The sequence below is a fragment of the Trachemys scripta genome, chromosome 7 (genome assembly GCF_013100865.1).
Source record: "Trachemys scripta elegans isolate TJP31775 chromosome 7, CAS_Tse_1.0, whole genome shotgun sequence".
NCBI lineage: Eukaryota > Metazoa > Chordata > Testudines > Emydidae > Trachemys > Trachemys scripta.
The window spans coordinates 45,544,408-45,565,190 of NC_048304.1; the positions used below are offsets into that span (position 1 = coordinate 45,544,408).

Genomic DNA, 20,783 nt, shown 5'->3' on the forward strand with positions numbered 1-20,783 from the left:
GCAGGAGGGAGTACATTCAGTACTTATCTGAGAAAATTGGAAGGATCTCAAGGAAAGCTGGAGAATGAACAACATGCCCGGCTGCTTCTTTTGTGAGTTTGCTTGTATTTTGGCTGAAGAACATGAGCAGGTAGAAGCATTATATTCAGAATCTTCATTGATTACTTTTTTTTTTCCAGCCTCAGAAGAGCATGTTCTTGAGTAAAGATTTCCTCACACTGCCCAGGTAATAAGTAGTGAACTGGTTTAGTTTTCCAGGAAGTTCAGCTTTCTCTATTTAAGTGTGGTGACCAAGCTGTGAGTTTAAGTACTGGCAGTCCTATTCTCACTTGCAGATTACATGTTACTGGGAATCGGAGTAGACTTTGGCCTAAGGTGAGGTTATGGTGTTCTGCCACTCTGGCAGCAGAGATGATAGAGGAAAGGGCTATTTGCCAGCCAGCAGGAGTGTGTTCTTCTCTGACTTGGTAACTGCTAATAGCTCAAAAACTCCACTAGCCAGTGGTGATGACCCCCGTGTCTCAGTATGGAGATAATTGTCCTGCATTCCATCCAGTTACAGTTTTACAAAGTAAGCAGGGCCTTCACGGAAGTGTTCAAACAAAAGTAGCCCTGCCCTTGGGAGTCATTTTCTATGAAGCCATATATTAATTTCAGATTCCTAAGAAGGGTAAAGTCACCCCCAACTTCTGTCTTATATACTCCTATATTTGGAGAATGGAACCCAGAGCCTTGTATCGCACTGCAAGAGTAGAAGAGTCATTGTGGTACACCTGAGAGTGGAGCATTCCAAATGTAGGCAGATTCTAATTCCAATAGCCAGTGACTGTAGGCGTCTCAAACTGGGAGAGCTCTCAACAGCTAGTTATCCTGTCAATCCCTACATGCGTATGTGACGCTGTCATTGCACTTCACTCTGATTCCTTTGTGAGCCTTGGGCATTTAACGGCAAAAGTTAGAAGTTGCAATTGATTTGATTCCAGCTTGTAATGTGTGTCTATAGCCTTATTCTGCCTGCACTAACCTGAACTTAAAGGGCCAGATCCTGGGCCCCCTCCCAAGTGCCCTAGTTAAGGCAGAAACTGAGGCTATCCCGAGTTGGCATAGCCAGCCCAGCCCATTCCCCTATCTTCCCTAACGTAAGAAACATTCCAGGGGAGGTGAGTATGGGAACAGCAAGACGGGAAAGAGTGAAGCACAATGTGCTCAGTTGTGATCCTCAGTGGCACAGTAGTCCTGCTGAGTTTAGTCTCCTAAACCAGTTTGGCCTCTGGCTGCATCAGGTTGAAGGAGTTGGAAAGGTGCCATAATACCACCTAATCTCCTCCCTCCTGCACTTCTCCAGTATCACTGAGTGTTACACTGGCACACCTGGAGATCCATCCCCAAATGCAACATTGTCTCTGCAGATGGGCAGGGTTTTTTCTCTCCTAGTATCCCTGACATAGCAATAGGTTTATGCTGTATGTCACACGCCAGGAAAGAGAGACCGTTCCTGCCCTGCAGATCCTGCCATCTAAATAATTCAAGACAAATGAACACTAGATAAGATACAGGGCAAGAATACAGGAGGGGGTGGTAAGGGGATGATTAAAGTTGCAAAGAGCAGGTGGGAGATCATTTATACAGGTGGAGAGACACTTCGAATTTTCAATTGGAAATCTTGAAATTCTTGGGGTGGGAAGGAGACTTTTCTCCCAAGCACTGGGATGTGTTTGGAAATACAATCCAAATTAGAATTCGCTGCACAGCTGTCTCTGTGCCTCAGCCCGACAAGCCAGCAGAAGGGAAAGACTGTTCAAGCGAACAAAAGGCAGCTTTGACCTCAACGCCGGGGAGTGTTGCCCTGACAATGGAAGGTGGAGCAGGGGAAGGAATCTGCAGTTAATAGGCTCTGGACTGGAGTGTACTTTGGCAGAAGGACAGCAATTGCCCCTAGTTTCTAGGAATAATAGATTATTTCTGTGTTACTTTTGGGGGAGGGATAGCTCAGTGGTTTGAGCATTGGCCTGCTAAACCCAGGGTTATGAATTCAATCCTTAAGGGGGCCACTTAGGGATCTGGGGCAAAATCAGTACTTGGTCCTGCTAGTGAAGGCAGAGGGCTAGACTCAATGACCTTTCAAGGTCCATTCCAGTTCCAGGAGATAGGATAGCTCCTATTATTATTTATAATTTTCCCTGGCTCAAGTTTCAATTCATCTGCCCCCACAATAAAGTCAGTAGTCCTGGCAAGCTCTAACCTCAGGTTTCTCAACCTGTAAGTCGGGACCCAAAATTGGGTTGCTAGAATGCTTCAAAGGGTGGTGTGGCAGCTCCTGTGACTCCTGTCCCACAGGGCTGGCTGGGCTTGCCTCCTTGCTCCAGGCACTGCAACCTCTGGGGTCTCAGCACCACTGAGGTTTAGCCCAGATGTCATGATGACAAGAGTCCGGGTAGGCCAAATTTGAGAGAATGGCACTGCAACCCCATGAGCCAGGTCAAAACTCCACTCTCACAAATCTGGTCCAGTCTGAGGGTGGGACCAAACCTGAGCAGTGCTGCAACCCTGGAGGTTGCAATGCTCAGAGTGGAGATCCAAGCCCAGCCGGCCCCGCGGCACAGGAGCTGTCACTGTGGGGGGAGTGCTGGGCAGGGCCCAACCCCCTCGGGGGACAGGACCTGACTGAAACCACCCCAGGGCTTCCACCCCCCAGACTATTTACTGGTTGTGACAGGCCATAAACATAGACAAATGGGTCCTAAGCCCAAAAAGGTTGAGAACCCTGCTTTGTATTTCCAAACTCCCAGTGGTACGCATACCCCTGGGGGTATGCAGAGGTCTTCCAGGGGGTACATCAACTCATCTAGATATTTGTCTAGTTTTACAACAGGCTACATAAAAAGCCCTTGCAAAGTCAGTACAAACTAAAATTTCATGCAGACAATGACTTGTTTATACTGCTCTATATACTATACACTGAAATGTAAACACAATATTTATGTTCCAATTGATTTATTTTATAATTATATGGTAAAATTATATGGAAAGTCAGCAATTTTTCAGTAATAGCGTGCTGTGACACTTGTATTTTTATGCCTGATTTTGTAAGCAAGTAGTTTTTAAGGGAGGTGAAACTTGGGGAATACACCAGACAAATCAGACTCCTGAAAGGTGTACAGTAATCTGAAAAGGTTGAGAACCACCGCTCTAACCCACATCCCCCATCCCCCACACTCCTTTCCACTAAGCAACTGTGCATGTCATTGTTCCTTTCCTGGCTTTGATCAGTTTGTTTGACGTGATTGTAGCATTATCTCAATCGAGCTTTTGTTGGAAGAATGTGTTGTAATGAACTGCAGTGCACATGTGTGTACCACAGCTCTCTGCTGGATAGAATCAGAACTGTTCAGTTGCGTGTATGTTGTCCCTGTACTGCTAACAGCTAAAGGAGATTCTCTCTTAACTCAAATGGCAGTGCCCTGTGGACGAGAGTTTTGTCCTTGCGAAGTTCCGAATGGCCACTGTGTAACACAGTGACAACACTGAAGTTATGGGAAGCTGTGGATTTGTTACAGTACATGTACTGCTTTACATTAAAATGCAGTTGAAAAGTCCCTGCCACTCTCACCCTGCCACTCTCAGGCAAACTTTAAAATTACTAAGGCTGGACCAAACCCCCATGAAGCTGGAGTGTAGTTTGTTTCGTACTTTCCTTTCCCATCTCTGCACAGATCCCTGAGTATCAGTGAATACTGGTTCCCTGTCCGGTCCCCCTGGACAAGATGCCCTGAATCAGAACACTTTGGAAAATCTGAATCTGAACTCCATGGTTCAGGCCCACTGCACTTTAGAATCTGCCACCATATGGCAAAGGCACCTTAAGATGCAATTCTTCTTCGAGTGCTTGCTCATATCCATTCCATTAGGTGTGCGCGCGCCGCGTGCACGATCGTCGGAAGATTTTCTACCCTAGCAACACCGGCGGGTCGGCTGTGGAGCCCCCTAGAGTGGCGCCTTCATGGCGCTGAATATATACCCCAGCCGACCCGGCGCCCCCTCAGTTCCTTCTTACCGCCCCTGACGGTCGTTGGAACTGTGGAGCGCGGCGTAGCTGTTCTCCACTCTCCCTAGCTTATCCAGCCTCAACGTTTTTACCCCCCTCCACCTCGTCAGAGACAGGACCCTGCCAGAAGGCGAGGGCGAGGTGGTAGGAGAAGATGGGCTGGCCCTCAACCCGGTCAGAACCAAGGGCCACCAAGACCACCTTCAGGTCCTAGACAGAACTTTTGAAGGTGCGGTCGAGGACGGCGCCCCAGTCATCCCCCAGGATCCAGCTCCCTCCTTTCGGGATCGCCTCTCCCACTTCCACCGTGCTTGGTCCCTTATAACTTCGGACCGTTGGGTCCTCCGCACGGTGGAGAGGGGATACGCTATCCAGTTTTCTTCTATCCCCCCCTCCCACCCCCCTTCCCCGTCCCTCTTCAGGGACCCTTCTCACGAGCAATTTCTTATACAGGAGGTTTCTACGCTCCTTGCCATGGGGGCCATAGAGGAGGTTCCGATAGAGTTAAGGGGCAGGGGATTTTATTCCCGTTACTTCCTGATCCCCAAGTCCAAAGGAGGTCTGCGGCCCATCTTGGACTTGCGCGGACTCAACAAATTCGTAGTAAAGTTGAAGTTCCGCATGGTCTCTTTGGGGGCCATTATCCCTTCCCTCGATCCTGGAGACTGGTTCGCCGCCCTCGACATGAAAGACGCTTACTTTCATATCGCAATTTACCCGCCTCACAGACGCTTCCTGCGATTCGTGGTAAACACGGTGCACTACCAATTTGCAGTCCTTCCCTTCGGCCTATCCTCGGCCCCAAGAGTGTTCACGAAATGTATGGCTGTCGTGGCAGCGTACCTTCGTCGGCAAGGGGTACAGGTGTTCCCGTACCTAGACGACTGGCTGGTGCGCGGTCGCACCAAGGAGCAAGTTCAAGCTCATGTCCACAGAATAGTGCACACATTCAACGAGTTGGGCATCCTACTCAACAAGGACAAATCCACTCTAGAGCCTACCCAGAGAATAGAATTCATCGGCGCAGTTCTAGACTCCAGACGTGCACAAGCCATCCTGCCAGACAACCGCTTTGGCACCATCACGAACCTCATTCAAGGGCTCAAGGCCTTCCCAACTACCACGGTGAGGTCGTGCCTGACCCTGCTGGGTCACATGGCTTCCTGCACGTACGTAACCAGGCATGCCAGACTTCGGCTTCGCCCGCTTCAAACCTGGGTGTCATCAATATACCGTCCACATCGGGACAGCCTGAACATGGTGGTCACGGTCCCGAACTCGGTCCTGGCCTCCCTCACCTGGTGGCTAGATCACAATGTAGTCTGCGAGGGGATGCCATTTCACGCCCCACAACCCTCTCTGCACCTGGTCACAGACGCGTCATCTCTGGGTTGGGGTGCCCATCTCAACGAACATCATACCCAGGGCCTGTGGACTGCACCCCAGTTAGCCCTGCACATCAATGTTCGGGAACTGATGGCGGTGCGCCTGGCGTGCCAGGCATTCCTCAATCTCCTACGTGGCCGCTGTGTGTTAGTTCTCATCGACAACATCACGGCCATGTTTTACATCAACAAGCAAGGAGGAGCACGTTCGTCAATTCTATGCCAAGAGGCCACTCGCCTGTGGGACTTCTGCATCGCCCACTCAATCCATCTCACGGCATCGTTCCTCCCTGGAGTCCAGAACACTCTAGCGGACCGACTCAGCAGGTCCTTCCAGACGCACGAGTGGTCTATCCGTCCGGACATCATACATTCCATCTTCCAGAGGTGGGGGTTTCCCCAGATAGACCTGTTTGCATCTCGAGACAACAGGAAGTGCCATGTATTCTGCTCCCTACAAGGTCGAGCTCCGGGCTCCCTCTCGGATGCCTTTCTACTTCCCTGGAAAGACCACCTGTTTTATGCATTCCCTCCGTTTCCTCTGGTCCACAAGGTTCTGCTCAAACTGCGCAGAGACCAGGCACAGGTAATTCTGATCTCTCCAGCGTGGCCGAGACAACATTGGTACTCCACACTGTTGGAACTCTCGGTTCAGACACCGATCCCGCTTCCGTTGTGTCCGGATCTCATCTCTCAGGACCACGGCCGGTTGCGTCACCCCGACCTGCAATCACTCCACCTCACGGCGTGGCTGCTCCATGGTTCACCCAGGCAGAGCAGCAATGCTCGCACTCTGTACAACAGATTCTGCTGAGCAGTAGGAAGCCCTCAACACGGACCACGTACCTGGCCAAGTGGAAGCGGTTCTCCTGTTGGTGCGAACAACGGGCCACATCCCCGTTGCAGGCACCCATTCCTCTCATTTTGGACTATCTCCTCTCTCTAAAACAACAGGGGTTGGCGATATCTTCAATTAGAGTTCACCTGGCCGCTATATCGGCCTTTCACCCAGGGGAACTCGCGTCCTCGGTATTCTCTAACCCGATGGTCGTTAGATTCCTCAAGGGCTTAGACCGGACGTACCCTCAACAACGTCAGCCCGTCCCGACGTGGGACCTCAACCTGGTTCTCTCCAAGCTCACAGGTCCTCCATTCGAGCCACTGGCCACCTGTTCACTTCTGTACCTATCCTGGAAGACAGCTTTCCTCGTAGCCATCACCTCAGCAAGGCGCGTTTCTGAACTCAGGGCGCTTACCTCTGAGCCCCCTTACACAGTTTTTCATAAGGATAAAGTGCAGCTTCGTCCACATCCTGCCTTTCTCCCTAAGGTGGTTTCTCCTTTTCATATCAACCAGGACATATTTCTCCCGGTCTTTCATCCTAAACCACATGCCACTCGCCAGGATCAACGTTTGCATTCCCTGGACGTACGAAGGGCCCTGGCCTTCTATATTGACCGCACAAAGCACTTTAGAAAGACGACGCAACTCTTCGTTGCAGTGGCCGACCGAATGAAAGGCTCACCGGTCTCCTCACAACGCCTATCCTCCTGGATTACGTCTTGCATCCGGACTTGCTATGACCTGGCAGGTGTCTCAGCACCGCACCTCACCGCTCACTCCACGAGGGCCCAAGCCTCCTCGACTGCTTTCCTGGCACATGTTCCGATACAGGACATTTGTAGAGCGGCGGTTTGGTCATCAGTCCACACGTTTACAGCTCACTATGCACTAGTGCAGCAGTCCAGGGACGATGCTGCATTCGGATCAGCGGTTTTGCACACAGCAATGTCTCACTCCGACCCCACCACCTAAGTTGGGCTTGGGAGTCACCTAATGGAATGGATATGAGCAAGCACTCGAAGAAGAAAAGACGGTTACTCACCGTTGTAACTGTTGTTCTTCGAGATGTGTTGCTCATATCCATTCCAAACCCGCCCCCCATCCCCACTGTCGGAGTAGCCGGCAAGAAGGAACTGAGGGGGCGCCGGGTCGGCTGGGGTATATATTCAGCGCCATGAAGGCGCCACTCTAGGGGGCTCCACAGCCGACCCGCCGGTGTTGCTAGGGTAGAAAATCTTCCGACGATCGTGCACGCGGCGCGCGCACACCTAATGGAATGGATATGAGCAACACATCTCGAAGAACAACAGTTACAACGGTGAGTAACCGTCTTTTCTGCATGGCTGCATGGAAGCCAGGATATTTAAGGTTAAACCCGGAGTCTGTTGTTCACTCACTGCTACCCTGTCCTCAATTCACTTTGTTGATTCTAAGTATAGAATAAAGATAGTATGCAGACCCTCCTCACATGTTTACCCAGTCCAGTGCTGTATATAGGTAAAGGGGAGCAAGCTAAGGTTGTTCTTCCCTGGGAATTTCCTGCCTTTTGATTTTGGGCCAGGAGGAAAAACAAGTGCATTTTTCATTTATTTACTTAATGTTTGCCCTTAAATAGCTGATATGACACGGTCAAAAAAATCCATAAAATTGCCATCGGCATTATTGAAAGGAAGTGTCCCCTAACCATAGATGAACTTGCCTGTCTATTTGAATAGTTAGAGAACTCCCAGTGGTGGCTCTGATTGGCCAATGTCATGGACTCAGCAATATTTGTTGAGGTAAAAAAAATTTTTTTTTTTTTAATTCTAAGGATAGATATTCAAAGTACCCAGTGGGGACGCACTGCTAGCTGTACTGTAAGGATGTAAAATGTTCCTAACCTATGTTCTAGCACAGAGCAAAACCGAGAAGTTATATTGGACAAATGGCTGCACCATTTTTAATGAAACATACATACTGGAAAAAGAACAGGAGTACTTGTGGCACCTTAGAGACTAACAAATTTATTAGAGCATAAGCTTTCGTGAGCTACAACCCACTTCTTCGGATGCATATAGAGTGAAACATAAATTGAGGAGAAATATATACACACATACAGAGAGCATGAACAGGTGGGAGTTGTCTTACCAACTCTGAGAGGCCAATTAAGTAAGAGAAAAAAACTTTTGAAGTGATAATCAAGGTAGCTCAGTACAGACAGTTTGATAAGAAGCAAGTGTGAGAATACTTACAAGGGGAGATAGATTCAATGTTTGTAATGGCTCAGCCATTCCCAGTCCTTATTTAATCCTGAGTTGATTGTGTCTAGTTTGCATATCAATTCCAGCTCAGCAGTCTCTCGTTGGAGTCTGTTTTTGAAGTTTTTCTGTTTTAAGATAGCCACCCACAGATCTGTCATAGAATGACCAGACAGGTTAAAGTGTTCTCCCACTGGTTTTTGAGTATTATGATTCCTGATGTCAGATTTGTGTCCATTAATTCTTTTGCGTAGAGACTGTCCGGTTTGGCCAATGTACATAGCAGAGGGGCATTGCTGGCACATGATAGCATATATCACATTGGTAGATGTGCAGGTGAACGAGCCCCTGATGGTATGGCTGATGTGATTAGGCCCTATGATGATGTCACTTGAATAGATATGTGAACAGAGTTGACATCGGGCTTTGTTACAAGGATAGGTTCCTGGGTCAGTGTTTTTGTTCAGTGATGTGTGGTTACTGGTGAGTATTTGCTTTAGGTTGGGGGGTTGTCTGTAAGCGAGGACAGGTCTGTCTCCCAAGATCTGTGAGAGTAAAGGATCATTTTTCAGGATAGGTTGTAGTTCTCTGATGATGCGCTGGAGAGGTTTTAGTTGGGGGCTGAAGGTGACAGCTAGTGGTGTTCTGTTATTTTCTTTGTTGGCCCTGTCTTGTAGGAGGCGACTTCTGGGTACTCGTCTGGCTCTGTCAATCTGTTTTTTCACTTCAGCAGGTGGGTATTGTAGTTTTAAGAATGCTTGATAGAGATCTTGTAGGTGCTTGTCTCTATCTGAGGGATTAGAGCAAATGCGGTTATATCTTAGAGCTTGGCTGTAGACAATGGACAGTGTGGTGTGTCCTGGATGGAAGCTGGAGGCATGTAGGTAAGTGTAGCGGTCAGTAGGTTTCCAGTATAGGGTGGTATTTATGTGACCATCGCTTATTAGCACAGTAGTGTCCAGGAAATGGACCGCTTGTGTGGATTGATCTAGGCTGAGGTTGATGGTGGGATGGAAATTATTGAAATCATGGTGGAATTCCTCAAGGGCTTCTTTTCCATGGGTCCAGATGATGAAGATGTCATCAATGTAGCGCAAGTAGAGTAGGGGCGTTAGGGGACGAGAGCTAAGGAAGCGTTGTTCTAAGTCAGCCATAAAAATGTTGGCATATTGTGGGGCCATGCGGGTACCCATAGCAGTGCCGCTGACTTGAAGGTATATATTGTCCCCAAATGTGAAATAGTTGTGGGTGAGGACAAAGTCACAGAGTTCAGTCACCAGGTTAGCTGTGACATTATCGGGGATACTGTTCTTGATAGCTTGTAGTCCATCTTTGTGTGGAATGTTGGTGTAGAGGGCTTCTACGTCCATAGTGGCCAGGATGGTGTTTTCTGGAAGATCACCGATGGATTGTAGTTTCCTCAGGAAGTCAGTGGTGTCTCGAAGATAGCTAGGAGTGCTGGTAGTGTAGGGTCTGAGGAGAGAGTCTACATAACCAGACAAGCCTGATGTTAGGGTGTCAATGCCTGAGATGATGGGGCGTCCAGGATTTCCAGGTTTATGGATCTTGGGTAGCAAATAGAATACATACTGGATTGATGCTGGTGATATATTTGACAAGATAAATGTTCTGGGCTGAGCACTGCCATTGGCTGAATTTATGTATTGAAATTAGTAGAAGTAGGTATTAGTTTGGCCCACTCTCCCTAGTATTCTTGGAATGGTGATGAATATACTGTCCTGTCATGTATTCTATTTTGTACTCTGATCTTGAGTTTCCCTTGCCATGAGAACTCACCAGTTCCATCCTGTTTGACTGTTACTGCTTTTTAGATTAGTAATGTGAGATTACTATTTTAGTCCATATAGGACCAAAGAGGCGGTGGAACCTTCATCAGTGAGAACATTGTGACTGACTCTGGAAAGGCTTACTCTGTGAATTAAGGGTAGGTCTCTCAGCCATTCTTAACTGCTATAACACATTATAAGGGAAAATATTTTCAAAATACCTTTTTTTAATGAAATTACAAATTTGGTTGATAAAAGATAATGGTGTTGAGGTAATACACTTAGACTTCTGTAAAGCATTAGACTTCATAGTGGATTACATCTTGATTAAAAAGCTAGAAAGATATAAAATAAACATGGCAGAAAATTGATTAAAAGCTGGCTAACTGATCTCAAAATATAACTGTAAATGGAGACTCATCAAATAAATGTGTTTCTAGTGGGGTCCCACAGGGATAGGTTCTTGATCCTATGCTATTTAACATTTTTATGGATGATCTGGAAGAAAACATAAAATCATCATTGATGAAGTTTGCAGATTACGCAAAAATTGGGGGAGTGGTAAATAAGAAAGAGGACAGGTCACTGATACAGAGCGATCAGATACTTGATTAACTGGGTGCAGACAAACAATATGAATTTGAATACAGCTAAATGTGAAGTCAGACATCTAGGAACAAAGAATGCAGGCCACACTTACAGGATGGGATGTGGGGGGTTGAATTATTCTGGGAAGTAGTGACTCTGAAAAAGATTTGGGAATCATGGGGGATAATCAGTTAAACATGAGCTCCCAGTGTAATGCTGAGGTCAAAAGGGTTAATGCAATCCTAGATGCGTAAATGAGTAGGAGTAGTAGAGAGGTTCTTTTACCTCTGTTTTTGGCACTGGTTGGAATGCTGTTGGAATACTGTGTCCAGTTCTGGTGTCCACAATTCAAAAAAGATATTGACAAATTGGAGAGGGTTAGAGAAGAGCCATGGGAAATGATTAAAGGATTGGAAAAGATGTCTTAAAACTAACGATAAACTCAAGGAGTGCAATCTGTTTATCTTAACAAACAGAAGCATATAAGGGGTGACTTGATCTCAATCTACAAGTGCCTACTTGGGGAACAAATATTTGCTATTGGGCTATTTAATTTAGTAGACAAAGATATAACAAGATCCGATGACTGGAAGTTGAAGCTAGATAAATTTGGACCAGACGTAAAGTGCATATATTAACAGATTAACCATTGGTACAATTTACCAAGGGTTGTGGTGGATTCTCCATCACTGGCAATTTTTAAATCAGAATTGGATGGTCTTCTAAAAGATCTGATCTAGTTCAAACAGGAGGTAATTCAGGGAATTTTTATGGCCCATATTATGCAGTGGGACAGACTAGAATAGATGATCACACTGATTACTTCTGGCCTTAGAATCTATAAATACATTCCAGGAGTCATAATCCACAAGCCCTTGCTCTCAGCAGCAGACAACACCATCTCTAGATAGAGATCTACACACACAGCACTGTGCATGGTAGCAGCACTGCTCATACCGCTATAATTAAGCATTTTCTCACTAGCTTTTATCTAACTTCCCTAACCTTAAAGAATCATAGTAGTTCTCTACTGCTGCCTTCACATGAACATGTATACCACCAATGAGAAATGCTGAAAATAGGTTCTGTCTTTTAATAGTTTCAGTGGAGCATGAGCCACAGTGCTACCTACACCCATATGGGCCATAAGGAACAGGTGGCATATTTAGGGACCTATAGCCCCTTTAGAGCCAAATGCCTCCCTTAAAAATATTGGACCTGTTTCTGCTCTCACTTGCATTGGATTTACACCATTGTCTTCAGTGGAGTCACTCCACATTCACTCTGGTGGGATCAGAATCAGGCCTTCTTTGTTTAGAGGCACCTTCTCCTCTTGCCCCAAGGGAAAGGGTTCTGGTGCCAGTGTCAGGGCTGAATTTAAGGTAAGTTTATGGAGTGTACATATTTTAAAAGCATAGGCCAATCAGGCTCTTGACTGGGAGTTCTACAACTCTTCAAGTAGATTGGAATGCTAAACTGTATAGTATTTACTGTATAACTGTATTTGGCCACTGGATAGTGCTGTGTGTAAAATACCTTATTTAAACTAACCTCAGCCACACCTAGCAGAGCACTAAAGAATCTTATGATAAACACATCTGATGCATATCTCCCTCAGAAGTAAGCTCTGTAGCCAGTCTGTATCTGATACAAGAGCATGGCATGGTGTCAGAAGTAAACTAAGAAGAGAAACAGAAGGAAAACAGCAACAAAGGTTGCAAACAGGAGGAACAAAGCAACAAAGGTTGCCGGATCTCATCAGCATGCCATTCTTCAGTGATCCAGAGAATTTCAGCATTGACAAACTTTCTCAATGAACATACTGGAAGCAAGATTTCAAGGTTTCACATTGCAAATAAGCTCCACAAAGAAACTGGAAATATATGGTGCATATCTTTGAATTCTTTGACTTTACAGAAGACAGTCACAAAGATGACTTTGAAAGGGTTTTGGTTGTGTTTGATGCATGCTTTGTACCTCAGAGAAATTTGGTCTGTGAAAAAGCATGTTTTCACCAGAGAATTCAAGAACCAGGGGAAATATTGAATGTTTATAAGAGCTCTGCATACATTGGCTGAAAACTGTGATTTTTGGGAATGCAAATTATGAAAATATAAGAGACAGGCTAGTTATTGGGTTAACATATAAAAATCTTTCACAGCAGTTACAATTGAAGTCAGACTTAATCCTAGCCACAGAAGTACAGAAAGAAAAGCAGTCTGAATTAGTCAAACAACAGAACAAAAGGCAGGAGCAACTTGAAAAACCTGAAACTAGCTTAGATGCTATAAACAGATATTTGAGTGTTAAAAGACATTATCATAAAATCCCTGAGGCAAGAAGAGAGACTGCCCAGACTAATAGGGACAAATTTCACCCTACATGCACAAGGTATGGAAGAGGTCATGCCCCCAGAGATGATGCATGTTCAGCCAGAGATACACAGTGTAATAAATGAATGAAATATGGACATTTTTCAGCTGTTTGCTGCACTGAAGCAGTCAGGAAGTTGACTCATATTACAGACAATCAAGAGCCATTTTTTCTGCGATCTGTCACTTGCAATGACACAGAGCCTGCCTGGAGAGTGAAACTGAATACTCATGGCAAGATTATTGACTTTAAAATTGGCTCAGGAGCAAATTTAACAGTCATCTCAAACAGGACTTACAATAATCATCAACCCCTCCTAGAGCTGAAGTCACCTAATACAGCTCTGACTAGCCCTGGACGTATCCTGAACTGTGTGGGCCAGTTCATCACAGAAACAACTTGCAAAAGCTATGCATTCAGAGTGTACATGATCAAAGGATCTTTGAAAACTCATGGCAATCGGGGGAGGTCCCGGATGACTGGAAAAAGGCTAATGTAGTGCCCATCTTTAAAAAAGGAAAGGAGGAGGATCCGGGGAACTACAGACCAGTTAGCCTCACCTCAGTCCCTGGAAAAATCATAGAGCAAGTCCTCAAGAAATCAATTTTGAAGCACTTTAAGGAGAGGAAAGTGATCATGAACAGTCAGCATGGATTCACCAAGGGCAAGTCATGCCTGACTAACCTAATTGCCTTCTATGATGAGATAACTGGCTCTGTGGATGAGGGGAAAGCAGTGGACGTGTTATTCCTTGACTTTAGCAAAGCTTTCGATATGGTCTCCCACAGTATTCTTGTCAGCAAGTTAAAGAAGTATGGGCTGGAGGAATGGACTATAAGGTGGATAGAAAGCTGGCTAGATCATTGGGCTCAATGGGTAGTGATCAATGGCTCCATGTCTAGTTGGCAGCTGGTATCAAGCGGAGTGTCCCAAGGGTCAGTTCTGGGGTCGGTTTTGTTCAGTATTTTCATTAATGATCTGGAGGATGGTGTGGATTGCAGCCTCAGCAAGTTTGCAGATGACGCTAAACTGGGAGGAATGGTAGATATGCTGGAGGGTAGAGATAGGATACAGAGGGACCTAGACAAATTAGAGGATTGGGCCAAAAGAAATCTGATAAGGTTCAACAAGGCGCACAGAGTCCTGCACTTAGGATGGAAGAATCCCATGCACTGCTACAGACTAAGGACCGAGTGGCTAGGCAGCAGTTCAGCAGAGAAGGACCTAGGGGTTACAGTGGATGAGAAGCTGGATATGAGTCAACAGTGTGCCCTTGTTGCCAAGAAGGCTAACAGCATTTTGGGCTGTATAAGTAGGAGCATTGTCAGCAGATCAAGGGACATGATCATTCCCCTCTATTTGGCATTGGTGAGGCCTCATCTGGAGTACTGTGTCCAGTTATGGGTCCCACAGGACAAGAAGGATGTGGAAAAATTGGAAAGAGTCCAGCAAAGGCAACAAAAATTATTAGGGGGCTTATGAGGAGAGGCTGAGGGAACTGGGATTATTTAGTCTGCAAAAGAGAAGAATGAGGGGGGATTTGATAGCTGTTTTCAACTACCTGAAAGGGGGTTCCAAAGAGGATAGATCTAGACTGTTCTCAGCAGATGACAGAACAAGGAGTAATGGTCTCAAGTTGCGGCGGGGAGGGCGGGGAAGGTTTCAGTTGGATATTAGGAAAAAAATTAGGAAGGTGGTAAAGCACTGGAATGGGTTACCTAGGGAGGTGGTGGAATCTCCTTTCTTAGAGGTTTTTAAGGTCAGGCTTGACAAAGCCCTGTCTGGGATGATTTAGTTGGGGATTGGTCCTGCTTTGAGCAGGGGGTTAGACTAGATCAGTGGTTCTCAAACTTTTGTACTGGTGATCCCTTTCAGATAGCAAGCCTCTGAGTGCGACCCCCCCCTTATAAATTAAAAACACTTTTTAATATATTTAACACCATTATAAATTCTGGCCGTGTAGTGGGGTTTGCGGTGGAGGCTGATAGCTTATGACTCCCCATGTAATAACCTCGCAACCCCCTGAGGGGTCCTGACCCCCAGTTTGAGAACCCCTGGACTAGATGACCTCCTCAGGTCCCTTCCAACCCTGATATTCTATAATTCTATGATTAAAACAACAGACTTCTCAGACACAGTGTGGCAGCCATGATGGGCTTAGTGAGAAAGGTGGAAGAACTCAATGAAATATTCAGTGATATTGAACTTTTGAAAGGAGATCCAGTACAAATAACCTAAAGAGGCAATGCTGAATCATATAATGTACATATACCTCACAGGACTTCAATCCCAGTACTTAATAAAGCAGAAAAACTGAGTTAAAGAGAATGGAATGGATTGTTATAATCGAGAAAATCTCTGCCAATAGCATAGAGTGCCACAATGGTACCAGTTATAAAGACAAATGGGAAAATACAAATCTATGTGGATCTTAAAAGACTTAATGAAGCAGTTTTGAGAGAAAGCTATATCCTCCCAACACTGGACGACTTCCTCCCCAAAGTGAAAGGAGCTACAGTATTTTCCAAGCTGGATGCCTCAAGTGGATTCTGAGAAATTCCTTTAGCCAAAGAAATGCAGTCAGTTTAGTGCTTTATCACACCGTTTGGGAGAGTTTGCTTTCAAAGATCACCATTTGGGATTACCAGTGCACGTGACATTTTCCAAAGAATGAAGGCAGAACTGTTATCAGACACAAATGGAATTGTAGTTTTCATGGATGATATTTTGCTATATGGATCTTCGATGGAAAAACATAACAAAACCATCAACAAAGTCCTAAGACTAATCAGTCAGTGTAGACTGAAGCTAAACCAGGAAAAATGCATTTTCCACCTACCCCAAAGCGACTTTTTGGGACAGACAATAAACAAAGATGGAATCAGTACCAGCCCTGAAAAAGTAAAAGCAATTTGAGAATTGAATGCACCAACTGTTGTACCAGAATTGAGACACATCCTGGGGATGGTAAATTACCTTGGTCAATACCCACAAGACCTTTCTATGGTGACAAAACCATTGAATGAATGGTTAAAGTCCCACACATCTTGGGTGTGGGGGCCAAATCAAGACATTGCCTTCAAAAGGGTAAGTGAAATTATCTCAGCAACTCCAGCTCTTAAGTATTATGTTGTGAACAAACCCACCATGGTCAATGTAAGTGCAAGCAGCTATAGGCCATAGCAGGGGGTGTATTGTTGCAACAACATGTCTCTGAGTGGAAGCCAATTGCATTTTGCTTTCACATACTCACAGAAGCAGAAAAACGATATGCACAGACTGAAAAGGAGTGCCTGGCAAGCGTATGGGCATACATTACAGATATCTGTGTGGATTGGATTCATTTATACCAGTGGTTCTCAAACTTTTGTACTGATGACCCCTTTCACATAGAAAGCCTCTGAGTGCGACCCCCCTTATAAATTAAAAACACTTTTAAATATATTTAACACCATTAAAAATGCTGGAGGCAAAGCAGGGTTTGGGGTGGAGGCTGACAGCTCACGACCCCCCATGTAATAACTTCACGACCCCCTGAGAGTTCCCAACCCCCAGTTTGAGAATCCCTGGTTTATACTGATGATAGACTACTAACCGTTTTTAACCCTCAACAATGGAAAAGACTTGAATCAAGCACCACTGAGATGATAACATCTATTGTTTGGGTTAATGTGATTTAAATTTTGCTAAATATGATCCTGGGAAAAATCTGGTAGTAGCAGACACTCTGTCATGGAGCCCAGCATCACACTCATCTACCTGTGAGCTTGAAGATTACATAAAGGCTTACATGGATGCTCTGGATGCATACAGACCAGTGTCAGAAAAGAGACTACACCAGCTATAGAAAACAACCTTGACAGACTCGCTACTTTAGGAAGTTCTAAGTTACATTAGAGCCAGCTGGCCCAACTATCTAAAGGACAATGAGGAAGTGACAAGAGAGTGCTTTGCAATGCGTGGACAATTAAGTGAATCAAAATGGATTTACAATTAAAGGCAATTGCATCTTAATTCCAAACAAAATGAGAGGAGAAATCCTAAACCTCATTCATGAAGGACATCAAGGATTAACTAAATGCTGCTAATGGACCAACTAGTTAGTGTAGTAGCTAGGAATCAGCAAAAATATAAAGAATAAAGTATCTGTATGTGAACACTGCAGAACTAACAGACCAACACAACACAAAGAAACTTTAATAATAACACCTCTACCAGAGAGATGTTTAAAGAGACTAGCTGCAGATTTATGCAAATTCAGAGATCATCATTACCTGGTCGTCGTGGACTATTTTTCCAGGTATATAGAAATAATGTGCTTGAAAGACATAACATGTCACAGTGTTACCGAGAAACTGAAGTACGCTTCATTATTCCATAACAGCTAGTGGTGGGCAATGGACCACAATTCATTGCAGCAGAATTTGTCATTCCAAACAAAATAAGATTTTGATCATATTACTAACAGCCCACATTATCCACAAGCAAATGGAGAGGCTGAGAGAGCTATACAGACAGCCAAGAAAATCCTACAACAGGAAAATCCATTCCTTGCTCTTCTGAGTTACAGATCAACACCAACAGCAGCTACTGGGCATAACCCAGCACAACTCCTGATGGGAAGACAACTCAGAACTACTGTTCCAACTTTGGAAAAGAATCCAGCTCCAAAGTGGCCAGACACGAAGAGAGTTGCCAAATTGGATAAAAAGGCTTAAAGAGCTTATGAATGCTTTTGCAACAGATTTCATTCAGTTAGAGAACTGCTGGGTCTAGAACCTAGTGACTATGTTCATATCAAATTGGGTGGAGAAAAGGTGTGGACAACTCCAGCTGTCGCAAAGAAAAAGAATTCAGTGCCCAGATCATATGTGATTGATGGTGGAGAGTTAAACAGAAACCATTGACATCTACAGTTTGTTCCTCAGAGAGAACAATGAACAGAGCAAACTCTACAGATGGTGGATGGAGAACAGAAGAAGAAGACTCAAGGATTCGGGACCAACCACAGCCAGTCATTGCAACTAATGGACAGCCAGATGGCTAAGTGGTTGTGTGTTTGGGTTGTTTAATTGGAAAACAAGTACAATTCAGAGACACTTAACAGACTGATATATCCTGAACTTCAAAGACAGTGTGATAGTGTAAATATTGTAAATGGTAGGAATGTAGAACTTAAATGGAGAGATGTAATGGAATGTGAAACTGTATTGTACTGTTCAGCCACTAGGTGGCACTGTGTGTAAAATACCTCATTTAAGCTAACCTCAGCCATACCTGGCAGAGCATTAAAGGATCTTATGACGAACACGCCTGGTATGTATCTTCCGTAGAAGTAAAAGCTCTGTAGTCAGTCTGTGTCTGATACAGGAGCATGACAGGGGAGGGGACTGGATTTCTCTTGGGTTCTTGAAGCAAGCCTTTAACTCGTGTTCTGACATGCACTTTGGGCTGTGCATGTTCCAATCCTAATTCAGAGCTTTGCACAACCCTGTCCCCCATCTTACTTCTGCCTGGTTTTCATTTGGATGGCGTCATCCAAGTGGTTGTTTTTTTGTGTGTGTCATGCTACACAGAAGCCAGGTCCTGAGAAAAAGCAAAGAGCAGCTTTTTTTTTTTTCAAAAAAGTTTTTTTTTGAAGTTTCCTCTTAAAAATCTCCTCATCCTTCTGTGTGATTGGGCAGCTGGCAGAGGAGTGACTCGGCTCTTGTCTTGTCTGATTTCCTGGAAGATTCCAGCTATTGGCTAAAATGACTATGGGGAGAAGAGGGGAGGGACAGGTTGTTCTGCAGAAAGCTGATGGCATAGCGGGGGCTGACTGATAGGACATATTTCTTAGAGCTCATTACATTATATTGCCACAGTCTGACGGAGAAAGGGGAAAGAATGCTGCACACAGGCTGTGCTAGGTCATTCATCATCACACTGTTAGAGCCCCCTACAGTCTCCCCAAATAGGCACTAGCTCAGGGCTTCCAAGTCTCATTTGAGAATCTATACCAGAGGATCCTCATGGAGGAGACACTCCAGTCTGGCTCTTAAAGGCATCAGCTCTGGGCATCTTTCAACACTGTAAGTCACGGACCTATTACCCCTCTGCCTCCCATTCCATTTTCACTATGTTTTCTCTGCCCCACATATTTTATTCTTGTCTTTTGAAACCTTTCCCTCATTGATGTGACTCAGACCATATTGCCATCAAGGAAGGGGGGCAATCCAGATGTTTTGGCAGCTGGATAGGGTACATTTGGGGCTTTTGGCACCTGGGGACATAGTTTGGGATTGTGAGATGAACACATGAGCTGGTTGTTTAAACCATCAACAGTGAGATATTTACCACTGGCATTTACATTGTCATATTTAAGTTTCAGTGTGAACACTGCAGTTTACAACTCTGTTGTTTCAGGCTCTCTGCAAACTCAGACAAACAGCATTGCATCAGATTACGCTTAGCTCATGGTTTTTGAGATTTTCTTCTCAGCCATAGGGGCTAGTAACACTTTTGTTTTAATAAATGCTTAAATCTGGGCGCATAGTTCTGTGGGAGGGGGTGGATTGGATGGCAAATTTTGTGGCTGCAGGATTGTGGTACACACAGGCCTTGAATAGAATCAGGAGAGGATGAAGACTAAGCTGTGAGAGGGAAACAGAATCTCTGAGTTGTAGTAAAGGCAATCTTGGTGGCGAAAAACAGCTCCCTGACTCTCTGTAGCTGGCTGGACCAAGCATTGTGCTGTCCCGCCCTGTGGCCATACTGTGAAGGAGAAGAGAGCTCTACGGAAACATTTAGAAGAAAGCGAAATCAGCAAAAAAGGGAAAAGATACTTCTTTACAGTCCAGACACTATCTTTCTGTAGGTACATCTGATGTCAAGCAAATGGCTGTCTTGTTATTCAACTTAATTTAAAATGTATGAGTCATTTTCCACTGATGGGTGCATATGTGTTAAGGCCAGAAGAAAAGAGGGCTGGGGAAATAGAAGAAGGTGAAGATCCCAGGGCAGAGGTAAGCAAGATGGGATGAGAATGAAACATGGGGCAATTGAGGAGGTATTGTACACATAGGGAGAGAATTGAGAGACAGGACTGGAAGGCTGCAAAGAATAAGAGGGAAGGAGATACTGCTTTCCAGAGAATGAGAAAATGGTACAGAGAGTGATAAACAAAGAAAGAAAAAAGAAACAGTGAAAGGAGAGAATGAAAGTGGGAGAGGGATAGAAAAAACAGCCTTTGCCTAAAACATGTCAGATCTGTACAGTGCTGGGTTAGGGCTGAGTATTCCCATGCTCTCCCTTTGGCCATGAGATCTTGACTATCGCTTCTACAATTCATTGTGTGATCTTTAAAGCCACCTATAAACCTTAAGTATCAGAGGGGTAGCCGTGTTAGTCTGAATCTGTAAAAAGCAACAGAGGGTCCTGTGGCACCTTTGAGACTAACAGAAGTACTGGGAGCATAAGCTTTCGTGGGTAAGAACCTCACTTCTTCAGATGCAAGTGGAGGAAATCTCCAGAGGCAGGTATATAT

At 45.1% G+C, this 20,783-nt stretch overlaps 1 long non-coding RNA gene across 7 annotated transcripts in view; it reads left to right on the top strand.

Moving 5' to 3' along the window:
* The window catches only part of LOC117879905, an 80,477-nt gene that overhangs the window by 39,468 nt on the left and 20,226 nt on the right, over positions 1 to 20,783 (top strand). For 4 of the 7 annotated variants that reach the window (XR_004646415.1, XR_004646416.1, XR_004646417.1 and 1 more), the window contains one exon: positions 10,370 to 10,455. The exons of 1 other annotated variant lie outside the window; for it this stretch is intronic. This is a non-coding gene — a long non-coding RNA (uncharacterized LOC117879905). Of the gene's footprint in view, positions 1 to 10,369; positions 10,456 to 16,755; positions 18,575 to 18,963; positions 19,330 to 20,783 lie in introns of those variants that run through there. 2 more of the 7 variants (XR_004646420.1, XR_004646418.1) reach the window with 2 other exon arrangements.